Raw genomic sequence first — 27,520 nt, 5'->3', positions numbered from 1 at the left:
TTCCTCCCCCTACCATGTGACCCAAGTATTTTATTTCTGGGCTACCCAGCTGACACTTGCTGGCCTTTACTGTTAGCCCTGCTGCACTTAACCTCTGCAGCACTAACTCCAGGTGTATCAGGTGATCTTCCCAGGTATTACTGAAGATCCCTATGTCGTCAATGTAGGCCACTGTAAAGTCACTGAGCCCTGCCAAGGTCTGGTCCATCAGCCTTTGGAATGTGGCTGGTGCATTTCTGAGACCAAAGCTCAGGACTCGAAACTCATAGAGACCAAAAGGGCTGCAAAAGGCAGTCTTTTCTTGATCCCTGGGATCAATTCTTAATTGCCAATATCCCTTTACCAGGTCCAATGATGAGATGAACCGACAACCCCCTATGGTTTCAATCAGGTTGTCTAGCCTGGGCATTGGGTAGGCATCAGGAGTGGTTACACGGTTTAATTTCCTGTAATCAACACAAAACCTAATGCTCCCATCAGGCTTGTCCACAAGGACTATCGGAGAGGACCAAGGACTAGAAGAGGGGACGATTATGTTCTCCCTAAGCATTTCGTCCAGCTCCTTCCGCACCTTGTCCCTATAGGGTCCCGTTACTCGGTATGGGGATACTGCCTGCGGGGGTGCATCCCCTGTGTGGATCCGATGCATCACTCCCTTCACTATCCCCGGCTTGTTGGAAAACACCTGTTGATATTTTCTAAGCAGCATTTTTAGTTCTTGCTGCTGGTCTTGGGTGAGTGCAGGACTGATCTTGACCTCCTCTGGGTTGTATTTTACTTCCCCTCTACCCTCCCAGAAGGGTAATTCAGCTTCCTCACTCTCAGCTGCTTTTATCGCGAATAAAACCCTCTGTTCCCCTCTGTAGTAGGGTTTTAGGGCATTCACATGAACCACCCTCCTTGCTTGGTTCTCCTCCTGCTCTATTAGGTAGTTCAGGTCTGACATCTTGGAAATGACCCTATATGGTCCTGCCCATTTGAGCTGCAGTTTATTCTCTCTGCAGGGCCTAAGCCAGAGCACTTCCTCCCCTGGGTCAAAGTGCCTCTCTCTAGCTTTGCGGTCATACCATGTTTTCTGTTTGACCTTCTGCGCTTGCAGGTTTTCTGCTGCCAGCTCTAGATTTCGCTTTAGGTCATTCATCAAGGTGTCTATGTAAGTCACAACGTCTTGTGGGTCATCCTGGGTGATCTGCTCCCAATTTTGTTTGATCAAATCAAGGGGCCCTTTCACCCGTCTCCCAAATAGAAGTTCAAATGGACTAAACCCGGTACTGGCTTGTGGCACTGATCGATAAGCAAACAAAAGGGATTGCAGCTTCTGGTCCCAATTGTTTGGATTCTCTGCCAAGTAAGCCCTAATCATGCGCATTAGAGTCCCATTGAACTTCTCAGTTAACCCATTGCTTTCAGGATGATAAGCAGTGGTTTCCTTGTGCTTAATTCCACAGATCTGCCATAAGCGTTTCATGAGCTTTGATGTGAACGATGCGCCCAAATCTGTGATTATCTCTGAGGCAAATCCCATCCTGGACATATACCCCACCAAAGCATCGGCCACTGTGTTAGTTTCAATGTTAGTCAGGGGTATGGCTTCAGGATACCTTGTGGCATGGTCCACAATTGTTAGGATGAACCTGTTCCCCCTCTTTGTGGCCTTGGGCAAAGGTCCCACAATATCCACCCCTATGCATTTAAACGGAGTGTCAATCACAGGCAAAGGGCACAACTTTGCTTTGGTCCTATCGCGGTTATTCCCCTGCCTTTGACACACATCGCATTGTTTACAGAACTCCCTGATCTGCTTCCCTATGTCAGGCCAGTAGAAATTCTGTGTGATTCTCTGCTGTGTTTTGTTGACCCCTAAGTGTGCAGCAAACATGTCAGAGTGCCCCCTTTGTAAGATCATGGGGCGATACTTTTCAGGTACCACCAGTTGACTTCTGATCCCATCTCCCCCTTTTGAGATGTTCCTCAAGGTCTCTCTATATAAAATCCCCTTTTTCTCCAGAAATCTCACTGGGGTTTCAGGTGTTAGCTGGGCGTCAGTCACCTGTTCAAAACACTTTTGGAGAGTGGCGTCTGCCTTTTGCTCCTGTCCAAATCTGCTGTCTGTGGTTAAGGTTTCCACCACAGCTTCTGAACTCCCCTCTGCTTCAGTCTCTGGCTCATCATTACCCCCCTGAACTGTCCCTGTGGTGGCTTGTGAACGTGTAATCACTAGCACCCGTTTCACATGTTCAGCCAGGTCATTTCCCACGAGCACGGCTGCTGGCAGAGTCGATGAAATCGCTATCCGCCAATCTCCCCTCCAGCCTTGAAAGTTGACAGGTACCTCTGCTATTGGCAGAGAGATTACCTGCCCCTCAATCCCTGCTACCTTTATGCTCTCATTTGGGATTATAAACTCCCTAGGGATGATATCTGGATGGCATAGGGTTACTTGGGAACAAGTGTCCCGCAGCCCCCTATACTGACGGTCAAGTATTCCTACGTCCACCCCTGCTGTCTCAAACAACTGAGAATCTGTTTTTATCAGCAAGCAGCGCTTTACCTCCAGAAGAGGACCATTTTCCTCAGCCTGATCAGCAGAGGCAGCTGTCCCAGACTGAGTAGCCATGGCAACAGGCTCCCTCTGTGACACTGAGCCTTGCTCTTTCTGGACACAGAACACAGCTTTTGGCTTGGTCCCACTAGAATTCTGAGGCACCATTCCTTTTAGCTGCTTTAATTTTTCACACTCTGAGATTAGATGACCCTTTCCCTGACAGAAATAACATTTTCTAGTGTATTTGGATTCTCTCTCCTCTTGTTTCGGTTTTCCCTCCAAATTCTGAGGGCTTGGTTTCATGCCTGAGGGCTTCCCTTCACCATGGGCCCCTCCCCCTTGCTGGCTTTTCCCTGGTCCCTGAGAGTACTTGCTGTAGGTTTCTTTGGGTTTACCTACAGATTTCCCCTCACCCAAGGGCTTTCTTATTTGGGAAATAAAATCCGCGATCTCTGCGGCTGCTGCCACAGATTTCGGTTTCCTTTCCCTCACCTGGAATTTCAATTCCCCATGCAGAACTGAATAGAACTGTTCCAGGGCTATCAAGTCTTTAAGCTGTTCATAGGTCTCTGTTCCCTCCTGCGACAGCCATTTCTCAAGCAGCCTCACCAATTGGGCCCCCACTTGGGTAAAAGTCTGTTCTGGCTTCTTGGTGAGGGACCTGAACCTTTGTCTCAGCTGCTCTGCATTTATCCCATGTCTTGCAAACACCAGTTTTTTAAACTCTGCGAAATCTTTCATCAATTCCTCAGGCATCTCGGCATAAACCTCAGCCAGGCTACCACTGATTAAAGACCGCATGATGGTCATCTTCTCAGTTTCCCTTACTGAGAAGTCCACAAACGCTCTTTCCACTAAGGAAAAGAACACCTCAGGACAATCTCCCTTGTGGTACACAGGGAATTTCTTCAGGTCAGCCTTAGACAATTGGCCTCCCTCAGAATCCCTATTATTATTATTGTTCTGGTTCATCAGTTCCAGTTTTCTTAATTCAAACGCCATTTTCTCTCTCTCCAATGCCAATTCAAATTGTCTCTGTTTCTCCCTTTCCTCTCTTCTTTCTCTCTCTAATCTTTCCTCCATTTCCCTCACCCTCAGTTCATGCTGTTGGGCTAGGAGTATTTTTCTGAGTTCTGGGTCCTGCTCTCCTGTGCTGTCACCTTGCACTGAGCCAAATTCATCCTCAGAACCTTGGTCAATCTGGGGGTCTTTCACCTCACTCATGTCTGCTACTTGGCTTCGAGTCAAGGGCATACCCCCCCTCAGAACAGGCTGCTTTAAAAAGTCAAGCCTCAAAATAAAACGACCACTTTTTTCCTTTTACCTCAGAACCAGCTCTCCCTAGAGATTGCTGCTGTTCTTCAGCACTAAAGTTGCAACAGTATCGAGTCAGAGCCTACCCCCCTCTGCTGGGCCTCTCAGCTGGCAAGCTAGCTCACTGTTGCTACGCAGATTTGCCTCAGCTTTTCCCGCCAAAACTAGGCTGCCTCAGAGCACCTTAATCTAAGTCTCCCCAGTTGGCACGTTCTTCTACTAGCGCACCTCCCCGTGAGGTACACCTAGAAGATTACCTACGCGCCTCAGACTGTCCCTGACTAGACCCCCCTTGCTCTGGGCACACTTGCCAAGGCTTTGCTGGACCACTGGACAACTGGACCAGTCGTATCCCACACGCTGGACACCAATCAATGTGACAAACCCAGACCTACTGGGATCTCTCACACAGTTACTAAGCTGCCACCAACCATTCCCTATAATAAGTCACACAGACCAGGGATGGATTTTTAAACAACAAAAAGAATAAGGTTTATTTTAAATACAAACAGGGTAAATAAAACAATCAGGTGAATAAAATAAAGTAACGTGGCTTATTCTCACACACACAAGCATACAGTTTGGTTCACCTAGAACCTTTAACTTAAAGCACAGACCCTGAACCCATCAGTTCTGGCTAACCAACAGACCCCTGAACCTTTCAGGCTGGTACTCTGACACACAGTAGTACCCTGTCAGACACCCAGACTCCCACAACAGCTTCTTCTTCCCCAGCTGCTGCTTCGTCACCACCCCGTGTCTCACAGTGTCTGTCTCAGCATCTCCCTTCACCACACAGGCATCACATATTTATACAGTACAGCCCCTCCTCCTGATGTCCCGCCTTCCACTCCCCATAGGATGGAACTTTCCCTCCAAACCCATGACAGACAGGTAACATCAGTGCTGTTATGTAACATTTGGCAGCTAGCGATTTCATCGACTCTGCCAGCAGCCGTGCTCGTGGGAAATGACCTGGCTGAACATGTGAAACGGGTGCTAGTGATTACACGTTCACAAGCCACCACGGGGACAGTTCAGGGGGGTAATGATGAGCCAGAGACGGAAGCAGGTGGGGGGAGTTCAGAAGCTGTGGTGGAAACCTTAACCACAGACAGCAGATTTGGACAAGAGCAAAAGGCAGACGCCACTCTCCAAAAGTGTTTTGAACAGGTGACTGACGCCCAGCTAACACCTGAAACCCCAGTGAGATTTCTAGACAAAAAGGGGATTTTGTATAGAGAGACCCTGAGGAATATCTCAAAAGGGGGAGATGGGATCAGAAGTCAGCTAGTGGTACCTGAAAAGTATCGCCCCATGATCTTACAAAGGGGGCACTCTGACATGTTTGCTGCACACTTAGGGGTGAACAAAACACAGCAGAGAATCACACAGAATTTTTACTGGCCTGACATAGGGAAGCAGATCAGGGAGTTCTGTAAACAATGTGATGTGTGTCAAAGGCAGGGGAATAGCCGTGACAGGACCAAAGCAAAGTTGTGCCCTTTGCCTGTGATTGACACTCCGTTCAAATGCATAGGGGTGGATATTGTGGGACCTTTGCCCAAGGCCACAAAGGGGGGGAACAGGTTCATTCTCACCATTGTGGACCATGCCACGAGGTACCCTGAAGCCATACCCTTGACTAACATTGAAACTAACACAGTGGCAGATGCCTTGGTGGGGTATATGTCCAGGATGGGATTTGCCTCAGAAATAATCACAGATTTGGGCGCATCGTTCACATCGAAGCTCATGAAACGCTTATGGCAAATCTGTGGAATTAAGCACAAGGAAACCACTGCCTATCATCCTGAAAGTAATGGGTTAACTGAGAAGTTCAATGGGACTCTGATGCGCATGATTAGGGCTTACTTGGCGGAGAATCCAAACAATTGGGACCAGAAGCTGCAATCCCTTTTGTTTGCTTATCGATCAGTGCCACAAGCCAGTACCGGGTTCAGTCCGTTTGAACTTTTGTTTGGGAGAAGGGTGAAAGGGCCCCTTGATTTGATCAAACAAAATTGGGAGCAGATCACCCAGGATGACCCACAAGACGTTGTGACATATATAGGCACTTTAAGGAATGACTTAAAGAGAAACCTAGAGCTAGCAGCAGAGACCCTGCAAGCTCAAAAGGTCAGAAAGAAAACTTGGGATGACCAGGAAGGCAGGGAGAGGCACTTTGACCCAGGGGAGGAAGTGCTTTGGCCAAAGAGAACAAACTGCAGCTGGGTAGCCCAGAAATAAAATACTTGGGTCACATGGTAGGGGGAGGAGTGATAAAACCCCTAGAGGCCAAAATAGAAGCCGTTCGTGATTGGCCCAGACCCAACACCAAGAAAAAAGTCAAATCATTTCTTGGGTTGGTGGGCTACTACAGAAAGTTCATCCCGAGGTTTAGCGAGATTGCGGCTCCGCTGACCGATCTGACGAGGAAGAAGACTGATGACCGCATCCCGTGGACCAGCGACTGTGAGGAGGCGTTCCAGAGGTTGAAGCAGGCGCTCATCAACTATCCAGTGCTGCGTGCTCCAGACTTCGACCGGGAGTTCATCATCTACACCGATGCGTCTAACAGCGGGGTAGGAGCAGTTCTTTGCCAGGAGGATGAGAATGGTGACCAGCATCCAGTGTCCTACCTGAGTAGGAAACTTCAAAAAGGTGAGAGACATTTGGCAACCGTGGAGAAGGAGTGTTTGGCCATAGTCTACGCGATCCAGAAGGCCAAGCCTTACATCTGGGGAAGAATTTTTGTTCTGTGCACTGACCATTCACCATTGCAATGGTTAAAGACAATGAAAACCCACAATAGTAAACTTATGAGGTGGGCTTTAAACCTACAGGACTATGACTTTGAAGTGAAGGTGGTCAGAGGGTCAGTGAACTGTGTTGCTGACGCCTTGTCAAGAAGACCTGAAGATTGAAGACGGTGAAAGAACATGGACTATGTATATATATTGATGACAAAAAGTTAAATGTACCTGTTTTTTGAACTTGGTTTGTATGAATAAAGGTAACTTGATGTAATGTATATGGTAAATGTTTAAATGCCTAATTGATATGGTTAACTTAGAATGTAAGTATAAATAAGTAAGTATGATATTGTATGTATAACTGGTTTTGTGTGTTTTATCCAGGTTGTTTTTTTGGTGAAAAGCACCTTAGCTTTCCCCCTACAAAACAACTTATAAAGAGGGGAGGTGTTACATACAACACTGATGTTACCTGTCTGTCATGGGTTTGGAGGGAAAGTTCCATCCTATGGGGAGTGGAAGGCGGGACATCAGGAGGAGGGGCTGTACTGTATATATATGTGAAGCGTGTGTGGAGAAGTTTAGACGCTGGAAGAGACAAAGCAGCAGCTGGGAAGAAGAAGCTGGTGTGGGAGTCTGTGTGTCAGACAGGGTACACTGTGTGTCAGTCAGTACCAACCTGATAGGTTCAGGTGTCTGTTGGTTAGCCAGAACTGATAGGTTCAGGGTCTGTGCTTCAAGTTAAGTGTTCTGTGTGAACCAAACTGTATGCATGTATGAATGAGACTAAGCCACGTTACTATATCTTATTCACCTGATCATTTTATTTTCCCTGTGTGTTATTTTAAATAAACCTTATTCTTTTATTTGTTGAAAATCCATCCCTGGTCTGTGTGACTTCTTATAGGGAATGGTTGGTGGCAGCTTAGTAAACGTGTGGCAGATCCCAGTAGGTCTGGGTTTGTCACACTCCTCTTTCTCCTTTCTTAAAGATAGATATCACTATGGCTTCGGATCAAGCGAGGGGAAATTTACCTGAGTTCTTGATATGGGTAAACAAGTTTACCAACAAAGGTGCCCACCAATCCATGTTAGCCTTTAGCATTTCAGGGAGAATGGCATCTGTTCCCGGGGACTTGCCTGATTTCATACTTCTAATTAGGGTTTTTGTTTCAGTCACTGTGATTGTCCTCCATGCAGTAGTGTCATTTAAATGTATAGTTGGAGAGAAATCTGTTGAGTTCTCTTTAATGTCCCCAAATAGAGTAGAGAAGTGCTGTTCCCAGATGTCTGCTGAGATCTTACAACTGAGCTGGTTTGAGGACGACCTCAGGGCAAACATCCTTTAGAGCAGGTTGGTTATATAATACAGTAATACAAACTAGTTGTACAGAACCTAGGACTTCACTGTCATTTGCTGTCTCTAATCCATCTTTACAACACTGACATCTTTACTTACTGTCTTTCCAGATGTGCCCCTCTCAGGAGCTATTCTTTTCTTTTTCACTGTATGAAGCAACAGATTGAACCATGTCATCCTATGGGATACCTGGCTTAATAGGATAGAGTCATGTGACATGTCATATTCTTAACCTTGCTTGACTATGATACAATAATTTGTTCCTCCACCTATTTGGGATTAAGGATATTAAGTACTCAAGAAGACGTACAATGCTCAATTGTCTTCTGGATCATAAAAACTGCCTCTGGTGCAAAATCAAAAACCAGTTTATCCAGAACCAGAAAACTAAGATTTCTCAGGTAATTTTTATTTTTACTTCTACATTTAATCAACAGAACTGCATGGGGGAGGATATTTATTGCACTATAGTCACTATTAGGACATTTTGGACAGCTGCATCAATTCTGTACTGAGATGATGAAACCTAAGCAGCCTGGTGCTTTGGGGAATTGAATGTGGAATCTCTTAACAAAGGGTTGAGAGTAGCTGTGAGCAATCTTTTTTATTATTTGATGTTGCCACTATTCAGTACTTTGTAAAATCTCTTTTTCTTGCCCTCCACATAGCCACTTTCCCAGAACAAAAACATAACAGCATATCTGTTCCTGAGATCATTCCACAGTGTTGACCTAACATGATTATCATGATGAGTTTTCTCATATCTTCCCCCCATCTCAAAATGCTGGTTTGCTATAAATGTCCAGTGACAGTTCTACATGAAAATCGCAGAGATCCAACCTGGTTGTAGCAGCCATGGTGTCAGATGAAGGAGAATGAGGTTTGAATGCTGAATCAGATATGAATTCTTTAGCTCCCAGGGTGCTAGCTGAAACCTTGGGGAATCGTTATGCTTCCCTAGCCTTCTGGTGGGGAGACAGATCTTAGGGTGAGTGAGAAAACTAGATTTGATGCTGGATTATGGTTTTAATGCCTGGGGTTCTGTTCCCTCCCTCATCCCAGAATTCACAACTCAGTGTGCAGGTATTTGTATGTGTATTGCACATATCTGTGTAACGAAGGAGTTAATCCACATTTTTGTCTCGCTCTCTAATACTTGTGTACACAAATGCATACGAACAGCAACTACTATACAATGACATCTGAAAGGCCTACTCTTAGTCTTACGATTAGCCTGGAAATCTCTGGAAATGGGAAACCGCCTGGTGACGCTCGCCATGAAGCTCCCCAGGTGACCTCGGGTGACTCAGCACTTCTCAGACTGACCCAGCTTCACCTTTCACTGGGTTGTGTGGAAGAGATTGTAAAGGTGATGAGTATGCATACTGCCTTGTGTTCCCAGAATGAGATGTGAAATATAAATGTGCTGAATGAATATATTAGTCATCCTCAGCGTCGCACAATGATGAAGGAAAAAATTATGGGGTAGTCCTTTCAATAGGAATACATGGGTCTACCAGGTGTGTCAGTTTGGACTGCAGATCACTTCGCAGAATGGTCATCATGGGAGGGAGCAGAATTCCTACTTGTAAAAGCTAGTATGTAATCTGTTGGGGTTATATTTTATAAAGAGCATTTCTGCTCATTAAAGTTACAAGAGGGAAAGACGGGCAGGTGAGATTGATGACTTGATTAACCTTGAGAAACGCTGAATGCCTCTGAGTAAGATCAGTATAAAGACAGCAGGAGCACCAAAGGATCTGTGTGTATCTGTGAGTGAAAGCATGAGCAGCAGCAGAAGCAGACCGGCAGGAGAGAAGATGTAGGAAGGAAGCTGCAGAAGATGAAGGAGCTGCAGAACGAAGCAACAGAATTCTGCTATACAGTATACAAAGGGAACTACAAACCTTTTCTCTTTCGTGTTTCTTTTGGGTGTGGGATCCTGTCCCCATCTTCCCCTCCACGCCCCCCCCCCTTGAGCCACTTCTTTTTCTTTTTGTACAAAAGATCATTCAATCATACAGTTCCCTTTCTGGAGTCAGACAAGTTACAGCCCAAATACAAGCTTGCACCCTCTCTGAAAAGAACCAAGCTTACGAGATGCTCTGATACACTATACTCAACTAGAAATGCAAATTCTACTTAATAGTAGGAAAAGGAAAAAGATGACCTGAAAGGCCATAAAGACGAGTTCCAGAGTTCAAAATGAAAATCCCCCTCCCTCTGTTCTTGCATAGGTCAAATATGTATGCATTCTTGTGCAGCTTTCCTTTGCTTTTTGTGTTGGCCACTGCAAATCAGAGAAACGGATGCCTCACTGTAATCATATCATGAGTTTTGATGGAGGCTTCAGTATAATAGGGTGGCTGATTTGCTACAGGTATTGTTCGTCTGCAGTCCAAATCTGAATGAAGATAAAACAATTACACATTATCGGAAATCTTTTCCTGTATCTGATACAGATTTTGAGATATGTTATAACTAGATAGATTTCGGAAACATGCTGGGGGTCTTTATGCAAACAGGCACAACTCAAAAGCAGTAGGTGGTACGCACGCATAGCTCTGAACAGGCACAGCCAGCTGTGAGCTCAGTTTTACTCAGGTTCTCATTTCCCTTTCTATCCTGATTCTTCACAGAATTGTGATTTGGCTTTTTTTCGCAACACATGAATATTTGCAGAATTTTTGGTGCCTTTTTTTTTAAAAAAAATCCTCACGTACATATGCATATTTAAAATGCATTGTTGTGTAGACGTTTTGAAACATATGTGTCCCCCTCCCCAAGTGATTTCTCCATGGTTTTGAGAACCTCCAACCCACCTCATATACAAATCTTGGATGCTTACATTAGAGGAATATGTGTGCATTCTTGTGCATCTTTGCTTTGCTTTTTTGCAGGTCACTGCACATTTCAGAATAACAGATGTTTCAAGGCAAACTATGTTGTGGCTTATATTAAGGTTTAGGGAGTAGATGGGTAGTAGGTTTGCATTGAAATCCCAACCCAACAAGTTTTTTGCACATTCCTAGTTTGATTGAAGTGGGATTCTAATGTCTGCTTCTCTAGTACACTAGGAAAAGATGCAGTTTCAGTGTTACAGAGCCGTGATAGACTGGCATTGAGCCTACACTGACAGTAAGAGTTTGGGTCAGACATTATTAGGAACGTAACTACTCTGTTTCCCTGAAAATAAGACCTAACCTGAAAATAAGCCCTAGTATGATTTTTCAGGATGCTCATAATATAACTCCTACCCCCAAAATAATCCCTAGTTAAGTGGAATCCCACCCTCCACCATTGTACACCATTGCACAACAACCAGAAGATGACATGACTGTATTTGAATAAATGTAGATTGTTGAACATGAAAAAAATAAAACATCCCCTGAAAATAAGCCCTACTGCGTTTTTGGAGCAAAAGTTAATATAAGACCCTGTCTTATTTTCGGGGAAACACGGTGCCTGCAAGGGATTGGCTTTTCTTTTGTTTGTGTTGGTAATGGTTGAGAGCATAGTGGAGTTACATTCAAAAAATAATGCAACAAGTGGGAACAGTATTACTGTAACGCTATTATGTTTTCTATTTCCTTTCACATTACTTTCAAAAGGGATTTTAGAAGTATTTAAGTGGAATTTTACACATTTAATGTTATTTTCATCAGTTCCAAGGACAAAGGCTGAGAAAGGCCAGGGCCACTTCAGATTTTTTTTTAAAAGCTCTTAGTATATTTTTTAAAAATGAAGAAATGTCAAACAGGGTGACAAAAATCATAGTATATTTTAAATGTTACTTTTAACAAGTTAACATAGAGAGTCTCTGTGACTTTATGTTAACTTTATCTTGGCCTGCTGGAGGAGGCAAAGTCCCTTTCATTTAAGTGCAATAGGGTGGTTAGGGGATGGGGGGGATGACTCTTTGTCTTTGCTCTTTTATTATTTTTCTCTCATTTAATTCTCTCTAAATTGCTTTATTTCTGCACAATTCTATATGAGTTATAATGTTAACTGTTTAATATGTTTATGTAAATTGTTATTGATGCTTGATTAATCTGGAGTTTTCCTAATTTAGTGTTTTTAGTTTACTTTGTTTAATGTTATTTTAATTTTAGTAACTGTTTTGTTTGATTTGTTAATTAATTGGTTGCCATATATCCTTTTGATTATTTTGTTTAATTTTATTATTATTGTACTGCTTACTGCTTTGTTTTATTGTTTTTTGTCTTCTTTTCTTCTGGAAGTGGCGTGGAAGGCCTGCTTCCCCAGTGAGGGCTCTTTAAATATCAGAGTGATCATGGGTGGAGGGAGATATGGTATGGGCACAATTGCATTTTGTTCCGAAAGAACAAGGGGCAGAGGTCTAAACGCTGTCCATTGTTCTGGCTTTGTGTCCAACTGCCTGGCTTAAGGTAGCCAGCTCAATCGTCCCGCCACTCTCAAACTGGTGTTGTTGAATGCCAGGTCTGTATCCAATAAGTCCCAGTTGATCTACGATCTTATCCTGGAAGAAGATGCAGACCTGGTGTGCATAACCGAAACCTGGATGGGCAGCAATGGGGGTATCTCTCTGTCCTTTGCCTGTCCACTCGGTTATGCTGTCCAACACCAGGGTAGATCGGGGGTGGGGGGAGTAGCCATTGTTTATAAAAGCACTCTGGAGGTTGGTAGGCTTTCTGCCACGGCGACACCTGGTCTGGCGGCCCTCCATGTGTTGTGTGGAGACAGGGATGGTACCGGGATCTTGCTGGCATACCATGCTCCCCGCAATCCAGCAATTTCCTTACCAGAGTTGGCTGACTTTGTCTCCACAGCACTGTTGGGATCCCCAAGGCTACTGGTCTTGGGTGATTTTAACATCCATGTGGAGGCAGAGGTTTCTGGCCCAGCTCTTGAGTTCTTGGAATCCATGGCTTCCTTCGACATGTCCCAACATGTTAATAGCCCCACCCATATGGCTAGTCATATGCTTGACTTGGTGTTCTCCTCTGAGCAGAGAGAGTGTGGTCCAATGGTGACTAACCTTATGCCTGTCCTCTTGTCATGGTCTAATCACCACCTAATTAAATGCAACCTGACAATGGCCCTCTCTTTCCCTTGCAGGGAGCTTGGACCTAATTTAATGGTACTCCCTTGCAGGCTACTGGATCCTGTTAGTTTCCAGGATTCCATGCGAGGGATACTGATTGATCTGGCTGGCACTCCTGTCGAAGCTCTGGTCGATGGATGGTTCGCTGTCACCACCAGGGCTGTAGACATGATCACTCCTAAACGTCCTCTTTGCTGCAGAGCTCGTTCATCACCCTGGTTTGACCAGCGGCTGAGAGCTACGAAGCAAAATAGAAGAAGACTAGAGAGCAATTGGAGGTGGGGCCCAACGGGAAATAACTTAAAAGCTGTCAAGATTGTGTCTACCCTATATCTTTCTAAGATAAAGGCTGCAAAGAGAGCTTACTTCTCTGTCCGGATAAGTGAAGCTTCCAACCAGCAGGCGGAGTTATTCCGTATAGTATGCGATCTGTCCAGAAGTGGTCACAGTGATTGGCCTCCCAGTAGTATTTCACCTGACCAATTTGCAACCTTTAAAAAAAAAATCTAAAGTGGAGGCCATTCACTGGGACCTATCCCTGCATTTGAAGCCAGTAGATCGGGGCAGAGACATCCAGCTCTCTGTCCTGTCTGATGAAGATCATTCACTTTCAGCCAGTGACATTCCTTGAGGTTGACAAGGTGCTTGACCGCTGTCATCCCACCACCTCCTCCCTTGACCCTTGCCCAGCCTAGCTAATCAAAGAGGCCAGGCCCGTAACAACTGAATGGGCCATCGCTATAATAAATGGGTCTCTACAGGAGGGCAGGGTTCCCCTTGCCCTCAAGGAGACACTCATTAGGCCCATTAGGAAGAAACTGAGCTTGGCAGTGGACAACATTGTAACAATAGACCCATCGCCAATGTTTCTTTCCTTAGCAAGGTAGTAGAGAGGGTTGTCAACCAGCTGCAGCCTCTCTTCGATGAGACCAATGCCCTGGATCTGTTCCAGTCAGGCTTTCATGCTGTGCCATGGCACGGAAACAGCATTGGTCACCCTGCTTGATGACCTTTGAGGGAGGCTGATGGGGAAAATTTCCTTGTTGGTTCTCCTTGATATCTCAGCCGCTTTTGATACCGTTGTAGCGTTCTCCTTTTATTAGATCTATGGTTCTTGTTGTATTATGTAATGGCTTATGAATATTCATGTTGCTGAGAGGCGGAGTCAAGAGAGATGCTATAAGAGGCGGGGTCAGAGAGTCAGAGGGGAGATTAAGTGAGATTGAGTGAGTAGAGAGTAAGAATCAGATAGAGTAATAGAGTGTGAAGTTTGGGAATTCTGAGAGGTGATTAGATACTGAAGATATTCATGAATCAATTTAAGTTACTGCAATCAAGAAACCATTGTTCTTTTTAAAAGACGGAGTGTGAACCTGAATCTTTCTGAAGTAACGGTGATATAGAGATTCCCTGGTGGCAACAGTGAAAAGAGAGGATTGTTTGCCTTCATGTGCTCTGGGGCTTGAAGGTCAAGCAAGGAGCACGAGGGTGGACGCCACAACCATCAACCATGGTATCCTCCTGGGGAGGCTCTCTGAATTGGGGATTGGTGGCCTAGCTCTTGCTTGGCTCCAATCCCTTTTTTTTTTTTTTTTTTTTTTTGAGAACCATTCCCAGAGAGTCCAGCTTGGAGAGAATGTATTGGCCCCATGGCTCCCCAATTGTGGGGTGCCTCAAGGATCAATAATCTCTCCAATGCTGTTTAATATCTATATGAGGCCGCTGGGTGGAGTCATCAGGGGATGTGGCATTTTGTGTTACCAGTACGCTGATAACACACAGCTATACATCTCCTTTTTTCCAACAGCAGTGGATGCTGTTGTGTCCCTTGAGTGCTGCCTGGGGGCCGTACAGCAATAGATACAGGAGAATGCACTGAGGTTGAACCCGGACAATACAGTGGTCCTGAGGGTAGGTGCCCCTTCTATCAGTGGTTTGGGAAGCTAGCTCTCTTTGGGGGGGGGGCAACTCTCACCATGAAGAGTGTGGTTCGCAGCTTAGGGGTCCATCTTGACTCAATGCGTACCATGGAGTCCCAGGTAGTGTCTGTGGTCCATTCCACCCAGTTCCATCTTCAGTGGATTGCCCAGCTGCACTCCTATCTTGATGTCGAGTCGCTCCCCACTCTGGTCCATGCACTCATAGTCTCAAGATAAGACTACTGCAATGCGCTCTATGTGAGGCTGCCTTTGAGACTGATGCGAAAACTACAAATGGTCCAGAACACGGCCACCAGATTATTAACCGGGGTGAAAAGACACCAGCATATTTCCCCCCACTCTGGGGGCCTTACCCTGGTTACCCATTCATTTCTGCATTGATTTCAAAATACTAATGTTTACCTATAAAGCCCTAAATGGTTTAGGGCCTCGATACCTGGCAGAGCGCCTGTCCCCACCTAGCTCTACTCGTGTCACTCAATCAAGCCAGACTGGAAGGTTGAGGGGCTTAACCCAAAGAGAGGCCCAAAAGGAGAGAACAAGAAACTGGGCCTTCTCGGTGATGGCCCCTCATCTTTGGAACACCTTACCCCTGAAGATTTGACTGGGACCTGGCACCCTCACTGGGAATTTTTAAAAACAAGTTGAAGACTTGATTCTTCCAGAAGGCCCAACCCCTTCCTATTACATAGCTTCTTTACCCCATCTTGGATCCTGTTGTATTTATTGACCTTTTGCTCTTATGATCAAAGTTACTTTAATGCTGTTTTATCTTTATGTTCTGTAAGCCGCCTAGAGAAGATTCCAGAATCTAAATGGGTGGAGTAAAAATGGAATAAACAGAGAGAGAGAGAGAGAGATCTGTGCAATGCTACTTAGTATAAAAAGTCTAAATCTGAAAACCTTCACAAATGTGAGGCCCAGGCCAAATAGCCCCTTTGTCCTTACGACTTCCTAGGGGAATTGGAATTTTAAAATATAATATTAAAGTAACAAAGAGGAAAGAGAAGTGAACTACTTTTAAAAGTAACATTTCCAAAATATGCTTGTACCTATATAATGTGACAGAAATTGTCAAAAGATTTCAACAGAAGTCCTGGGGAAATTAACAGAAGAAATGCTTGTATCTGTTTCTTAAGGACTTGTATTCTGCCCACAGACATCATTCAACGAAAATGAATGTATTTTCCCACACACTGCTCTTTCCATTGCCAAAAGAATGAGAAAAACCTTGCTTCTAACATATTCTCCACCTTCTTTGCACAACAGACCTCAAGCCAACCTGCTTACCAAAAGCAAACCCATATTTTACATAGTTATATACTTGTCCTAGCAGCTACTGGATAGCATCCAAGTTGCCCCCAACATAATTCATTCTGCAAAACTATGTGAGAAATTCAAAGAACAGCCTATAAAACTTCAGGTTCTTTGACTCCTCTGTCCATTGTCTGTGGAATAAGCTTGAAAGGAACTCTGCATTCCTTCAGATATCTTTTTTTTTTAAAAGATTGCTTACTAAAAGCTGTCTACAGGTCATCTTGGAAAATTATTGGCAGCTTTTGTACTGGCAGTCCCAAATGGTTAAAAACAAAACAAACCTTTGACCTTTCCTGATAAACCTGCCTGTAGAGGAGACAATTGTTTATTTAAAGAAGCTCATGAGATAATGGACTACTGGAAGCAAAATATGGTAGAGGCAATCTGAATAGAGTCTTCTGAACAGGTAAAAAAATATAGAGCATTGCAGGGTGTGTGTGTTTTCAATTTGAGTGTCAAGTATTCTATAACACAGCACCATTCCTTCTTTCCTCAACTATTGTTTTACACAGGTACATTTTCTGCAGAGAGTAGAGGTCAATGACAAAAGGACTTTGTTCAAGATTTGTGTAAACTTCCTCCTAAAGTCGAGAAGCTTGGCATATCTGAGGATATCAGAAAATACCTGCCCATCAACAGGACATGACCTATACAAAGGCTTTGTTGCACCTTTCACAATAAGAAAGGGCTATACCTTACATTTGCTTATCAGCCATACCTGAATGAACCAGTATAGCTCTGGTTTAAAAAAGTTGACTTCATCACCCCCAATTGGCACATTCCAATCTCTTCTGCCCTCCTTCAGAACCTTCAGTGGAACATCCCTCATACAAAGAAAGGTAGGAAGATAAAGGTCTCTCATGGACACCTTTCAATTCAACCGTCATGCAACTCAACCTCTTCGGCAGGATAAAATTTTGTTAGTTGGCTAATCTTTTCAGAAATGAAAACAGAGCAATCTCACTTAGTCCTCTAAAATGCCAAGACAAGTGTCCAATAAAAGCCACTTTTTAAAAAATCCAAAATTTACAGTTGGACCGTGAGGACCAACCAAATGTGACAAAGGACTTTTTTTGGCTGATCCTAACAAATGAATTCCTGGACTGTGGATATTTAATCCTGTCACCAAAGCCATGATTAGTTTTATGTAATAAACAAATAAAAATATATCCAAATGACAAAAGTGTCAAAAGATATAGGTGTGCACAAATGGTCTTTTAACATTCTCTACCACTTTCTCAGAAGTGTACCCATAGTTAGTGACAGTTGTACCAGAGCATCATTATTTTTTCCCCTTCAAATGTCTTGTTTTGATCCTACCACCACAAGGTGTTATGATCAGAGCCCGTCGTTGTCTTGCTTCTTCCACAATTCCTGTTACCTAGTTCAAAAAGCAGTAAATATTTCCTCTAACAAAGTTAAAGCAGCATCTTAGTCTTGGGGGAGTACATAATTCTCATCCAGCTAATGTGTAAAGGGAGTACAAAATCCTGAACCTCACGCATGAAAATTCCTCTCCTTTAAAATTGTTTCTTCCCAGTTTGTGAACCAGAGACCAGAAGGAATAGTGCAGTCCTGTAAACACTTTTTCTGGGAACAAGTCAGCCTGAATTAAATGGGACTTACCCCTGAATAAACCTATATGTGTTTAGAAGTCTATTGCTCTTGGAAATATTTTATTATTCCATGGTTCCATCCCAGCCTAGGGCCCTAAGCAACACACCTTGCCTATGCCAGCTGCTATCAGAAAAATCTGGGGTGGTTCATCTATAGTAGTCCAGACATTCTTATAAGCCTGCCCTAGATTGTGGAATGGATTTCCCACAGATGTTAAACAAATATGCATAAAGTTCCACAGTATGAAGCACAAAGTGATAGGTTCGCCCAATCTATTGACTGTCTCCAAATGATTATTTGCTGTATTTGGCATGTTTAAAAATTAATCTGAATTTTCAAAGTTATTATATATATCTTTGGTTTGTTTTAGGAATGTATTTTGCCTGGATTTAGATAGATCTTTGTTTATTTTGCTTTACTTTATTCGATATCTACTCTCAGATTCCCTAGACTTGAGGACTTTTCTGGTCTTCAGTACAGAAGCAAAATTAAACTGGCCATTTCTATCTGTGGAATGGAAGGTGACCTTGGTCTTTGCCCCAAGTGGTAAAACAACTTGGGCCCGTTCTAAGTTTGTGGGGTCACTCCCTTTACTCCACCAGTCCTATGTATGCTTATTCACAAGGAAGGCCCTCTGAGTTCAGTGGCTCTTACTCTCACATACGTGTACTGAGAACTGCAGCTTTAATCTGTATTTGAGGAGAAAGCAATGCCAGGATATCTCCCTAGATACGGGCTCCCACCCTTTTGATTATTCTTATTCAAGAAAGAATTCCAGAATGTTTATTCATCACCAAGTAAAATGTACCAGTCCAGTAAATCTTATCATGATATTGATATGGCACAAAGTCAAGTGGGAGAAAAGACGCTTCCACATGTGGGCACTTGCACGGGAAAATCTAGAGAAATTATCCAGGGTGGAGATGATTTCTCTAGAAATGGGAGCAAGGGAGAGCTTATTAGGAACGAGAGAAAAGGGGCACACAGAAGTTAACTAATAACATAAACATACAGGTGATGGCATAGATTATAAAATTTGTCCAGTACAACAATATAGATTGTATATTGGAAGGCTCTGATCCTTTGTATAATTGAAAATAATTCTCACTGAATTTAATAAAAATCAGTAGCCATTTATAGTAGTGGATGTCAGCTACTGAAGTTGGACTTCCTAAATTTCTTTCCTAAACATTTCAGAAACACAGTGAAAATTATATCCACTCATTAACTCAGTCTTCTTTTAGGGCTTCTGATGCTAATCAGTTTATTTGGTGAGTTTTTGGTAAGCTGGGTAATGTATGAATAATGTTTCTCAGGCTGAACAGAATCAGGATGATGTCAACTATATGCTTTCATTTCTCCTTGGTGTCTCCTATGCCCATCTTTCTCCTCCTTTTCCTCCTCATGTCATTCCCAGGCTGCTTTCTGGTACATTTGGGATTCAGGACTTGAAACCTCTGTGTCATTCTGGAAATAATGAAAACACTTCATGTTCATGGTTTCCTGGAGGGTGTTCAGCTTAAGAGAGGATTAAAATCAGCACAAAGAAAACAACCCCTGCTTTCTTCCCTTTCCCCCAGGATATGCATCCTCATCTCTAGACTAGTCTTCCAGTGGAGAGACAATGAATAGCAAACAAGGCATGTGGATGTATGTGTATGCTTGGTCCCTTCTCTCCAGCCCTAGCATTACAGCAGCACATTTGGGTCACAGCAAGGTTGCTGCTGCTGCCACAATCACAACTGCTTACATGAGACAAACCCTCCTGCACCTAAGTGCCCACTAGACAGTAGGCAAGTGAAGGCATCTCAGTGGCAATGGTGTGGGAGGTCTTCTCAGGACTGCTCAACATCTTGCTGCAGTTCTCCATCAGCCACTACAGCACCTCCAAGCATGAGCCTCCATGGGGTTGGTCAGGCACTGCAGAAGCATCAGGCCTCCCACTGGGGAGGGATGTTCTTGGTGTACTGCTATGCCCCCCCCCCCCGGCGGCCGCCCAAGACAACACTGGCAATGTCAGACATACAAATCCCTTGTCCCTTCGGGCCAACACAGGCATTTTATTTTATTTTATTTATATGCTGCCCAAGGCAGCTCACAACTAAAACTATAAAACAAACAACAGTTTGAAAATACTCTAAAAAGAGCAGTACGACTATAGAGTATTTACAGGTTAGAAAGTAATGTGAATAGAGATGCTACAAAAAAACAAACAAACAACAGGAGTTCCTGCCAACCAAACAAAACGATATGAATGCCTATGAAAAAAAAAGAAAGACTGGGCTTCTTTGTGATTAACTGTACCTCCTGCAGTTAGTGGAAAATACTGTACTTAGAATTTAACCATGACAAATGTATCAGAAACAGTGCATCAAATCGCATTGTACCTGCAACCTTACCTGTTGTCCTAGTACTGTAATGCCCAAGTCTAGTAGCCTTTGTTAGGATGGAACAGAGCTAGATTTTCTGTAATGTATTATATCTAGCGTTAATAAGGATGAAACAATAGCAAGGAATAGTGTTATAAATAGTAACACAGATGTGTTATGGGTTTTAACATAACAAGTAAAGAATTTAGTCCCAGATATTATTTTAAAAATATCATTTGGGATTGTTTAGTTGTGGGTTTTTTTGTTTTTGTTTTTGTTTTACTTTTTGAGGATCGTCTTCTCCTTTAGGAGAGAGGAAACCCTTCTGTTTCTATTTTAAAGGGGTACTAAAAATTAAAAAAATAATGCATCAGTAAAGCATTGGAACTGCCTTATTCTTAAAATGATGCATAATTATAAACACAGTTATAATGTCATACCCCCAATAGTGTTAGCTATCTTGAATAGCTCTCACAAGCTCTGAGACGGGGAAGCATGTTATTAGCCAGGTGGCCTAATCTCATGGACTGAAATCTAGAGGAGAAAATGTGTGACAACAGCTCACTACTGTGCTGAGCGTACAAGTGAGTCTCAGAGGGCTGAAGTTGCAAAGGCATTTGTCATGCCAAAATATGCAAAATTGCTTGAGATCTAGTATAATACAGTGTGTCCAGAGGAAGGAGAGAAAGAGGGTGTGGGGCTTGGCAGCAGAGTTGAAGCAAAGGCTGGATGCAGTTACCCAGAGAAGCAATTTAATTCAGAAATTGGCTGATTGATTAAATAAATAGAAAATACATCTATGGTCACCATTTAATCCAGGAACAGATTGATTAGTTAAGTAATCAATCAAATTAATACATCTTCAGCTATTTGGAAGGCTGTCACTTCAGCAAAAGAGAAAATGGAAAGTTAGTGGATTTCATCAGAATATTAGAAAGAATGTCATGGAGGAACAAACTGTCTTAAAATATGATGGCTGTTCCTTTACTACGGATTTATAAGCAGGTGTTAGATGACCACCTATCAATGATGCCAAAGTAGTGAACTTCCTGAATGGGCATGCTTCGATGAGTCCCTTCCGATTATATAGATTAAATCCAGAACTGACCTTTCATAAATAAAAGGTTTCCTTTGATGGAATCCAGCAAAGCCGGTCTGTTGGAAGAAATCTGTGCGATAGTGATTGTTGCCCTCCAAACTTCTTTCAAGCCATCCATGCCGACCTGGTGCATCAGTCTGGAGGCCCTCCAACCTTCTAGTGGAAATTTTCAGGAGTGCAGGAAGCTAAAGGGGGTTTAATTAGCTTCTGCTGTACTTCCCTGTGTGAGATTATCACGTTTGTGGGGTTCCACTCCATGCCACTCTGGACTGAACTCTGTGGCTGAATTCCTTTTGCTTAGTATAGTACGTTGCACTAAAGTAGCTCCATTCAATCCATGCAGATTTGGTGTGTCCGCTCTTCCACAGGTTCCATTGATTCAAATGAGGCTACTTGAGTCGTGACTTGCTATGCCAAGCAAGAGGATTTCAGTCTATGCCTGTAAGAGGGTAAACTCAGCAAGCATCAAATCAAACTTTGCAGAGTCATGACCTTGTGACCTTACATTTCATTTCCTCTTCCCCTAACCCACTGTACAAGAGGAAAGATAGAAACAGTGACCTATTTCATAGGGGAGTGGTCACAATAATTGCTATGTTATTGATATAATTATGTAAGCACTTTCGCCTTGGGCTTTGGCTAAAAGGCAATGGATAGTTCACTGAGTACCAGAAAGTTTTTTGTCTATAGAGATGGAATCAGGCAATTGGTTCTCTATTCCTTGAGGTGCAATTTGATAATATTACATCTCAAGTCTTCAACCTTTATTTTGAGATTTAATAACTGCAGGTACAACACCTGGCCAGGATAATTGTGAACTTCTCTGCTTCTCCCCCCGCCATTTTAGTAATGTCCAGCTTCTAACTTAAAAATGCCTTAATAGCTGGTAAAGGTATTGTCCAACTTTGCTTTTTGCTTTACTCATGGACCATGTGGCTAAGTATTCCCTCCCCCCACCCTTTGTTGATAACATTATTAAAGATGGACAAGGCATCCACAAATGTACATTGTACCTTTTCCCTGAAAGAGACAGGTTTATCTTTTTTAAAAGAAATAATCTGTCTAGTTTATGGAAGAAGATTAATATCATTCTGTCCTCTTTCCTCTCCAGGGCATTCGTTTTTTTGCCATTTATTTCTGGGCTGCTGACTATGACATTTCTGGACAGCAATCTTGTCATGAACACCACCACATCATTTTATATTCCATGGGACCTAGCTATCCAGTGGCAACACTGAAGGCATTTGTTCCCCCCCACTCACAAAATATGCTGAAAAGAGTGGAATGTTATTTTGCCTTCATGAAACTGTTTGCAAAAACCAGTAAGAAAATTTTATCTTAACTCTATGATTATGTATTGTACCAGATCAGACACCAGATGTTCTTTCTGTGAGGAGGATAACTTACAGTAACATAGAGAAGAATTTCTGCCTGGCTGTCTAGTCTAACACATACCTAATGCAAACTCTTTGTGCTACTTTATTTAATTCCTGGACAAAGACTGGGAGTTCTTTAAAGACATTCTATAGAGTCATACAGAAAAATGCCAGAGTTTATTTGCTACAAAGTATTGCATTAATTATGGCACAACAGTAGCTTGGATTACAATTTTCCAGCTACCTTTACAAGGTGATTTAATAGAGGTTGCTAAATTCTAGTCCAAGGCTTCCAGTTGTGTTGCAATTAGTTTATTACTTTCTAGGCAATAAAGCCTACCAAGTGTATTGCAAAATATACTGTAAATTTAATTGGTAAAACTTTGACCCAGCATATTTAACGGTGTTGCAATTGGCTGAGTATTCTCTTAGCAACTGACTTTTTCTTTTTCTCTTTTTAAGACACATATAATATTTAATAAATTTCTCACTCAAGTTATACTGAAACCGAACATTCTTTTCAAGATAAGTGGTATTTTTCTTTAATATTGCAGCCACACTAATAAATTTGGGGACATACATTTCCCATACCCAGTGACAGATCAGCATACTATAAACCAAATGTGAATGAGAAAAAGAAGTTTTCAGAGTTGTAGTCATATTAATATGTGTAAACATTTCAAAAGAAGATGTGATGTTCTTTTCTTCATACCACAAAGCATTGGAATAAGAGAATTGTCACATGTCTATCATTCCAATAATTTCAGAAAAGGAAGAAAAAAACCCTATTTATACATAGTGATGGCAGTTTCTGCAACCAGTATTTGGCAACAAGAACAGGGGCGTGTGTGTTTTTTATTTATTTCTATATCATCTACAGGGCAGTTCAAGAAGCTTCCAATCATACCAAACTCTACACCAATTTTTGGCATGTGTGTGTCAGAATTTTTAAAAGAAATATTCTGCAGCCAAAGAAGGAAGTGCCAGAGTAAAAGAAGATTGATAGCTGAAACAAGCAGAAATATTGCATGCAAACTTAGTCTTGCTATGGTATTGTATATGGCACTGTATTTGTATTCTATTATTTGCAACAATGCCTATAGAATTTATACACTCAAATGTTACACAACTCTAGATAGTTTCTTTTCTTTTTCCCTAGATAGTTCTTCTTTTTAGTGATGCATACGTTGTTATTCTATGGTCAGGATAACAAGCGCTAATGAATCTTTTTGCATGAGAAATTGTTCACAGAATTTGTTCTGCTGAAATGCGCTGTGGGCATGTCTGTGTCACAAGGATCTATCCAACTGAGAACAGTTCTACTGTCGAGGCTTCCCACCTCTCCCAAAGAATACTGTCAGCTACACTTTGGTTGGGGTGCTAAAAATGCTCTATCATTCAAAAGGAGAAAGTGACATTTCTCATAGAAAGGGAATGTGTGCTGCTTATCAGAGCTTGGAAAAGTTACTTTGGGGGCTATGCCTCCAAGAATTCCCTCAGCATATAACTTTTCCAAGTACTTTACCTCTTGCAACAGCCCTCAGAGTTTTGTGAAGAAAAATGTTCATATGTCAAGGAGTTGTTCCAGGAGAACCAACTTTCCAAGCTCTGTTCATTCATGTCTGCTGCTGTCATATTAAACTTGCCCCTGTGCTAAAATAAACAGACAGTAGGCTTGGTTTTTTTGTTTATTTGTTTTTGAAACTAATATTAAAAGTCTTGCCTGCTTTCATTAACTCCATTATAGAAAGAGGGGGGAAATGAGGCCAATACTTTAGCAAATAATGATATGACCCTTTCTCCTCATAAGAAGAAATTATTATTTTTCCTGTCATTAAGCAATTATTAAAACGGTAACATCTCTGAATGCTTTTATCGACTGAGGTATTCAGCAGGAGTCAAGGATATGGTTATGCAGCACCAGTTACTTTACCTTGAAAAATCTATACACAGTAGTAAAAGTGATGCATTAACCTGGAGAAGAGATATAGTAGACAGTAAGACAGATGCTTTGAGTGTATAATGGCAGATTCAATATTAATGTGAATGTAAAGAGAAGAAAGGGAAGGATGTATGTTTAAATATGTTCACATAAATGTATGCTGCTCTACTTCTGACATACAGATATCAAAATGATTTGGTGCCATAATGGTAGTGAAATTAAGTATTTCAAATGGGGAGATGTGAAAATGTGACCCACTAAAAAGTCTGACTTCTCTTTTGCACAACTCAGGAGATAAAAGAAGGTAAGGCTGGCTCAAGACATGTTACTGCCTGAGGGAAATGACCTGATGGTACTCATCTCTCATTCCACATAGACAAGGCAAACAGACTGGCTGTGGAATCCTCATTCAATTCCAGAGATGGGACATCATATTTCAATACACCTGAGCATAACAGGGCAAGCTGTATAATACACATCATTTTTTCCCTCCCATAAAATTGTACCTCAGAGCACCCACCCAACTTTCCAGGATCTGCTGCTTGAGGTGGCCACACATCCATCTAAAACAAAGACAAAGGAACAAAATAGTAGTAGCAAGATATTTGCCACCATGTCTCATCTGTAGTCTAGAGCACTGGTTCTTAACCTTGGGTTACTCAGGAGTTTTGGACTGCAACTCCCAGAAGCCTTCACCACCAGCTGTCCTGACTGGGGTTTCTGGGAGTTGCAGTTCAAAAGCATCCGAGTAACAAAGGTTAAGAGCCAGTGATCTAGAGCAGTGGTTCTTAACCTTTGTTACTCAGGTGTTTTTGAACTGCAACTCCCAGAAACCTCAGCCAGCAGAGCTGACGGTGAAGGCTTCTGGGAGTTGCAGTCCAAAACTCCTGAGTAACCCAAGGTTAAGAACCAGTGGTCTAGAGCAGTGGTTCTTAACCTTTGTTACTTGGATGTTTTTGAACTGCAACTCCCAGAAACCCCAGCCAGCACAGTTGGTGGTGAAGGCTTCTGGGAGTTGCAGTCCAAAACTCCTGAGTAACCCAAGGTTAAGAACCAGTGGTCTAGAGCAGCGGTTCCCAACCTTTTTGGGGCTGCAGACTAGTTGGGGGGAGCGAGCTCCATGTGAGCGTGACATACCCACTGTGAGCACAACATGCCCACCGCGCTTGCGTGCATGCGTGCGTGCATGTGGGGGGAGATGTGGAGATCCATATCTGTGGCCCAGTTCTGGCAAGCCCACGAATCAGCACCAGGCTGCAGATCAGGGGTTGATGACCCCTGGTCTAGAGTACAAAAATAGATACAGCATAAAGAAGAGCTGCTTAGAGCTTCAGCATAGCAGGCTATTTATTTATTTATTTATTTTATTTTATTTTATTTATTGTATTTTTACCCCACTTATCTGGTCAGATGACCACTATGGCTAAAGGGGCAGAATTAATTACCCAACATACCAAGGTAGGGTGGAAAAGTGAGAAAGGTTCCAGTCTGACACTTGAGAAGAGCTGCCAATCCATGTAGATGATACTGATTTAGATGGGCTGCTCGTGTGTTGACTCTCTGAACAAGGCAATTTCCTGGATTCCAGAGTGTACACCAGCAGTAGATAACCTCAGTGGGACTGGGCAGGGCTGATTCAAGGGTCTGGTAGGCTCTGGGTAAAAAATATAAGAGAGGGGCCCTTCCTCCTCGCTGCCTCTCCCTTACCTCCCACCTAAAGAGGTGATGCAACATGAACGATGTAATATAATACAGTGGTGCCCCGCATAGCGACGATAATCCGTGCAGCAAAAATCATCGCTATACAGATTCGTCGCTATGCCGATTTAAAAAGCCCATAGGAATGCATCGAAACCCCTTCAATGCGTTCCTATGGGTTTAAAACTTACCCTTTAAGCGAAAATCCTCCATACGGCGGCCATTTTGGGTGCCCGGTAAGTGAGGAATCCATCCCTGTATTACCTGGCAGCCATTTTGGAACCACCGATCAACTGGGGAAAAACATTGTTATGCGATAATCGGTAAGCGAAACAGCTTACCGATCATCGCAAAGCGATTTTCCCCCATAGAAAACATCATTACGTGATCGCAAAAGCGATCGCAAAAACATCGTTGCTATGTGGATTCGTCGTTAAACAGGGCACCCGTTATGCGAGGCACCACTGTATAAATAAGACTGATTTGCTAAGGTAATCTTGGTAGTAGTAAATAAGTGAACAATGCCTAGGTAAATAAACATAACAATGAAAAGAAAGTCTAGCTTATGAGAGAGAGGCAAGGGAAGGGAAGCCTAATGCTTACCTTCGAGGCACTCTATACATGCCCAACCTAAAGGAAAGGTTGTGCACACTGTATGCACAGCAGGCCTCACGTGGAAAGGAGGGAGGCAGACTTCCTGTTGTGCAGGGTTGCAGGATGCCGGGAGCAGGAGGAGGTGGAGGGCCATGGGCACTTTGAAGGAACAGCTGCCACCACCCAACTGAGGCCACTGATGGGAGGAGTGCCTCTGAGCCTAAGCAGGGTGCCCCGCATGTCCCAGCTGGCATTACTCCCCCCCCTTCCTCACCTGACCTCTTTCGGGAGAGGCTGGTCTTGCTGAGGCACTTGAACTCTTGGATGCCATCAAGGCAGCCGGGGGCAAAACCAGCTCTATACACCTTCAGAGGCACAGAGCCCTCAAGGCCCTGAAGAAATCCTGGAGCAGGTCCTCAAAGTGCAGAAGGGCACCCTTCTCCTTGTTGGGTGGTGGTGCCCAGCAGCACGTCTCACAGGCGCACCTCCTGCTCATGCAGCAATGCC

The sequence above is a fragment of the Pogona vitticeps genome, chromosome 4 (assembly GCF_051106095.1).
Source record: "Pogona vitticeps strain Pit_001003342236 chromosome 4, PviZW2.1, whole genome shotgun sequence".
NCBI classification, from domain to species: Eukaryota; Metazoa; Chordata; class Lepidosauria; order Squamata; family Agamidae; genus Pogona; species Pogona vitticeps.
This window is presented reverse-complemented; position numbering follows the sequence as displayed.